This window comes from Hemiscyllium ocellatum, chromosome 33, assembly GCF_020745735.1.
Source record: "Hemiscyllium ocellatum isolate sHemOce1 chromosome 33, sHemOce1.pat.X.cur, whole genome shotgun sequence".
Taxonomy (NCBI): Eukaryota; Metazoa; Chordata; class Chondrichthyes; order Orectolobiformes; family Hemiscylliidae; genus Hemiscyllium; species Hemiscyllium ocellatum.
In genome coordinates, this window is record NC_083433.1 from 45,823,780 (window position 1) to 45,829,994 (window position 6,215).

Sequence of the window (6,215 nt, forward strand, 5' to 3'; positions counted from 1 at the left end):
TAAACTAGCACAGACTATAAAGACAGAGATCTAAAGTTTAAAGTTTATATATATATGAGAGAGAGAAAAGAATGGCTAAAGTAAATGTTGATCCTTTGGAAAATGAGAAGGAGCATTTATTTGAGATATCACAGTGGAGGATACTAATATCTTGCCAGTAATTAACAAAGAGACAATTGTAGGTGTAGATTTGGAAAGTATCATTATTACGGAACAGCTAGTGTTGGACTATTCGAGGTAATTTTTCTCATGATAGCAAAGTCTCCTGACCCTGATGGAATGCATCCCAGGGTAGTAAAGGAGATGCCAGGAGAAATAGCAAATGCACTGGCAGTAATTTTCTAAACTTCACTGGACTCTGTGGCAGTCCCAGCAGATTGGAAAGCAGCAAAAATGACGCCACTGGTTTAAAACGGAGGTGGACAAAAGATGGGGAATTATACACCAGTTGGCTTACTCTCTGTAGTGGGAAAAATGCTTGGGTGTATTATCAAGGAAGAAATAGCAGGGAATCTCAGTAGAAATTGTTCCATTGGACACACACAGCACGGGTTCATGAAGGGCAAGTCATGCTTGACAAATCTTTCAGAATTCTATGAAGACATTACAACAAGATAGACAATGGGGACCCAGTGGATGTGGAGTACCGGGATTTCCAAAAGGCCTTCAGCAAGGTGCTGTGCAAGAGGCTGTTGCATAATATAATGGTGCATGGTGGTATGGGTACAGTATTAGCATGGATAGAAGATTGGTTGACTAACAGGAAGCAAAGTGTGGGAATAAATGAGTACTATTCTGGCTGGCAAACAGTGACTAGTAGTGAGCTTCTGGGATCAGTGTTGGAACTGCAAATATTTATGAATGAAACAGATGATTTGGAGTTGGGGACATGTAGGGTGTCAAAGTTTGCATATGAGACTAATATGAGCAGCAGAACAAAGTGTGTGGAGGACTGTCAAACTTTGCAGAAGAAAAAAGATACATTGAGTGAGTGTGCAATGGTCTGGCAAATGGAATACAATGTTCATAAATGTAAAGTCATACTGTTTGGTTGGAGTAACATTACAAAAAAGATTATTACTTGAATTTTAAAAAGTTGCACCATTTGCTATGCAGAGGTACCTGGGTATCATTCTGCATGAGGGTTGGTCACCAGGTACAACAATCAATTCAGAACGCAAATGGAATTTTGTCCTTCATTGCTGAAGGGATTGTGTTTAAAAGTAAAGGTTATGTGCCAGCTGTATAGGGTGCTGGTGAGGCCACACCTGGAGTACTGCATGTAGTTTTCATCTCCTTACTTGAGAAAGGATGTACTGGCACTAGGGACGTGCAGAGGTTGATTCCAGAGTTGAGGGGTTTGGCTGAACAGAGACTGAGTAAATTGGGATTGTGAGAAATAAAACTCACCGTATAATAAATTTCAGTCCTAGTTAAAATCTGAAGCAGCGAATCTTATTGGAACTTGCTTGCAAGAAGGGGTGACCTGTGGGCACACACATTCAGAGATTGCTTTACAATTTAGTTTTAATTTCCCGTCCTCCCGGTTTACCTCATAGGTCTTCATACCTATCAATCTCCCTTACTGCGTTCTGCCACTACCCAGCTGCGCTCCGCCATTATTACTTCCCCCCCCCCACCGCCCCCCCCACCTTCTCCAAGTTAGCAACTCTCCACTCTGTTGACATAAGGGAGATTTTGCTAAACTTGGATCTTGATGTTCTTTTCACTTTCTGTTTGCTTGTAACATCTTCCATTGTTCATAGGTACATTCCATTCCTGAATATACATTTTAACAATGTGTCTTTTCTTGCCTTGTTTGTGCTTCAGCTCTTTTGCTGAGACTGTAAATTATTAAAACTATCATGATGGAAGAAATTATTTGCTAGAATAGTTATGCACTAAAGTTAGTATCAATTTGGGTGGCACGGTGGCACAGTGGTTAGCACTGCTGCCTCAAAGTGCCAGAGACCCGGGTTTATTTTCCGCCTCAGGTGACTCTGAGTGGATTTTGGACATTCTCCCCATGTCTGCGTGGGTTTCCTCCAGGTGCTCCGGTTTCCTCCCACAATCCAAAAATGTGCAGGTTAGGTGAATTGGCCATGCTAAATTGCCCCTAGTGTTAGGTGAAGGGGTAAATGTAGGAGTACGGGTCTGGGTGGTAAACGCTTGTTGCGTGGTATTGTTGGGCCGAAGGGCCTGTTTCCACACTGTAATCTAATCTAACCACAATTATACAATAAAGTTAGTAATTATTTACCTATATCCCACAATTATACACTAAAGTTAGTACCCCATTATACTTGCAGAAGTAACGCTGTTTTACCTATATCCCACAGGATTATATTCATTGTAATTTAGAAGAATGGAAACATATAAAATAATGCATGGAATGGATAAAATAAAAGTAGAAAGGATATTTCCACAGGCAGGTGAAGCGAGGAAAACAGGGCCTCACCTCAAGATTAGAGGCAGCAAATTGAGGACTGATTTGAGAAGAAACTTCTTAACTTCTATGGAATTCACTGCACAGGGAAGTAGTTGATGTTAGTTCAATAAACGTTTATAAGCTAAGGTAGATTTCTTTTTTTAAAAAGAAATAATTAATTAAGGGTTACGGTGAGAATGCGGGTAAATGGTTCTGCGTCCATGAAATGATTTTGATGAATGGCAGGGCAGGACGGCCTTCTCCTCTTCCTATTTTTTTTTGTTCTTATATTATGCATTCCTCCCTCACTCGTGACTTGGAGATGCTGGTGTTGGATTAGGATGGACAAAATTAAAATTCAGTGAACACCACTTGAGTCCAACAGGTTTATTTGGAAGCACTAGCTTTGCTGCTTTTTCATCAGGTGGTTGTGTGACTTTTAACATTGCTCCTCTCATAAGTTATGAACAGCAGCAAAAGCCACAAAGCAGTGCACATGCGCCAATCAACTGATGTCAGCGGCGGATCAATGGAAAGGCGGGGGCTGAGCTGGAAGACCTGATCCTCCGACCAATCAGAGTAAACGAAGGGAGGGACTAGACTATACCACGTGATCATTCTCGCCGTCGGCGCGCATATTCAAGATGTGTGGCTGGCGAGCTGTCGGTAAGGAAAGAAATAAGCAGCGGGAAGGAAATGGTGTTAGTATGGGCTGAGAGGTTTTGCATACATTTAGTGCACATCGGAAAACACAAATTTGGAACTTACATTTTTGCAGCAAACGGGAAAATGCCTCATCGAGCGATCCCGCCCAAGTGAGCATCACCATCTTTATTCGGGGCAACGATTCATTGGACACGTGCGGCCGCCAGCTTTGTAGGGGGCGAGGTTCAGAGGGATATATGTCCAGCTCTCCCTAATAGACAGTCATGGGGCAGGATTTACACAGAGTACATTTAAACCCAGGGAAATGGATGCTTTTTATTCTGGAGATGTCTCGTCATTCACTTAAAAAATTATGATGTGAAGAGAGGCGGTACAGTTAGTACGTTTGCAGATGACACCAAAATTGGAGATATTGTGGGCAGTGAAGAAGGATATCTCGGAGTACAATGGGATATTGATCAGATTGGTCAATGGGCTGGGAGTGGCAGATAGGGTTTTAGATAAATGTGAGGTGTTGCATTTTAGAAAAGCAAGTCAGAGCAAGACTCACACACTGAATTGTAAGGTCTTAGAGATTCTTGCTGAACAAAGAGACCTTGGAGTGCAGGTTCAGAGCTCCTTGAAAGTTGATAGGATAGTGAAGAAGTTGTTTAGTATGTTTTCCTTTATTGCTCAGAGCATTGAGTAACGGAGCTGGACAGGACATTGGTTTGGCAACAATAATTTGGCAATTTAAAAAACAAAACGAGCTTCATTGCTGCTCCAGTCGGGTCCCAAGCTCTGTGAAAAAAATAACTGTTCAGGTTTATTGCATACATTCTGAAACATGTTCCTGCTACAGATCCTGCAATTTTCCCCAATGAGCATCGTCCATCCAAATGATGTTGCTAACTTTGGCCAACTCATTTCTTTCCTAGCCTTTATAGCCTGAAGAGTGACCAGAAGCAATTACTCCACATATGTGGGAACATTACCTACGAGGAGTTTTTCCTTCAGAAATGACTTCCATATATTCAGTGCCAGAACAGATAAAAAAAACTTGTTATCTTTTATGGAGCAATGATTCAGTGGGAGTAAAACACTAACATTTTCTTGCTTAATAATCAAGCTGCCTAAATTATAAAAATGAACACCTCTTAATAGTTCACTAGATCCTAACGAAATATTTTGTGCGAAACAAATCACATGATACATAGTTATTCAGATAACAAAACAAGTTTGTTCAGTGAAGAACCCAGAGGAAAAGGTAATGAAACAATGTGAGTTTGATATACCTCAATCATCATTGCAAGTGCATTCTCTGCATAAATTTCCTTTTCCTCCTTGAAGTATTCAAATTCTTGAATAATTGAAAGAATGAAGTCACAGTTGAACAACACAAAATCAGACCCTTCAGTCCAACTTGCCCATACGGACCAGATATCCAAAATTAATCTAGTCCCATTTGCTAGCATTTGTTCCATATCCATCTTAAACCCTTTCTACTGATTATCCGTTTATTTTACTTTATCAGCACTTGAAATACTGACTTTTTTTTCTCCCAACATTGGTAAAAGAAATCATAAGTTCATTCATCCAAGTTATTTTTGTAATCTTTCACAAAGAAACAAGTGAGAACAACATATAGCTGAGTGCAAACCAAAATACCGCAGCTGCGCGATATCTGGGAACACTAAAGGTGAGGCACTGATACTGCATAAGTTTGTCAGCATGGTTTCAATTTACTGACAATAATTTAGTAATGTCTTAGCCTTCACATCGTGAAGGTAAATGTGAGATATCTGAATTTCATGAATTGATTCCTATTGCACTTTAACCAAGAATAATTTTTGTTGATCAATCTACTCAAAGGAGAAAGTGACGACCAAAGAAGCTGGACATCAGAGTTGAAAAGTGTCATGCTGGAAAAGCACAGCAAGTCAGGCAGCATCCGAGAAGCAGGAGAGTTGATGTTTCGGGCATAAGCCCTTCATCAGGAATCCCAGGCTTCAGAAAAATAACTGGCATAGACTTATGCCAATACATATGTAGAAGGGTCAGAGCATGTTACTATCAGATTAGAGACTAATTTCAGATTTGGAACCATTCAGTGCAACATTTCAGTATGATATTTACATATGTACCTAAAAGAGAAGTTGTCTAAAATTACAAACTCCAGAATTATTATACGAAAAATTTGGAAATAAAGCTGGTGAACAAGAATGGCAAAGTGAAGTCCCGTCAGTATTGCCTTGGGCAGTGTCAAGTAAGAATTTGACGACAGCATTGCCACTTTGGTGTAACCTGCAGTCTGGCCAAATTGCAGCAAAAATCTGTTCAATTTTATCTGCAAACTATTGAATGCAAAACCCTCCTTGCAAAATAATTAGGCAGCATTTTGGGATGTCATTTTTAAAATATATTATTTTCAAAGTCGCTCACAATTAAGAGTGATCACTTGGTGCTGTCTGCATAACACAGTACGAAGATGAATTAACATTTAAAAAAAATTATAACCCAAATTCAGAGTCACTAATTAATTGATAGTGCATGGGTCCAGCATTTATAAGTAATCAATTTTTAAAAATAAATACAGATACATTTACTAACTATATTGGAGTACAGTCAAGTTTCTGACTGAACAGTGACAGCATTGGACAGAATCCTCATGGATTTAAGAGAGGGGAATCATACTTAGCAAATCTACTGAAAGAATCAACAGAGTCGAATATTAAAGTAAGAAATTGCAGGACATTTAAAAAAGCTTATCATGAAACATGGTAGACTGGGTTTTGTGAAAGAGAAACTATATTTGACAAATTTGCGACAGTTCATTGAGGAGATAACAAGCAGGACTGATACAGGGCAATCCAATGATGTTCTGTATTTGAATTTTAAAAATGCAAATGATAAGGTGCTACATAAAAGTTAATTGCACAATTTAGGAGCTCATGGTATCGGGGTAATGTATTAGCAAGGATTGAGGATTGGTTAACCACACTCGCTGTTGCTGAGTCCTCACTTGCAGTGCTGTATACAATGATGGCTCCCATATTTAATAAAGGGTAAACCAACATTGGAGACCATTCAAAAAATATTAATTTAGCTGCTTCGAGGACGGAAGTGTTGACCTATCAAGAAT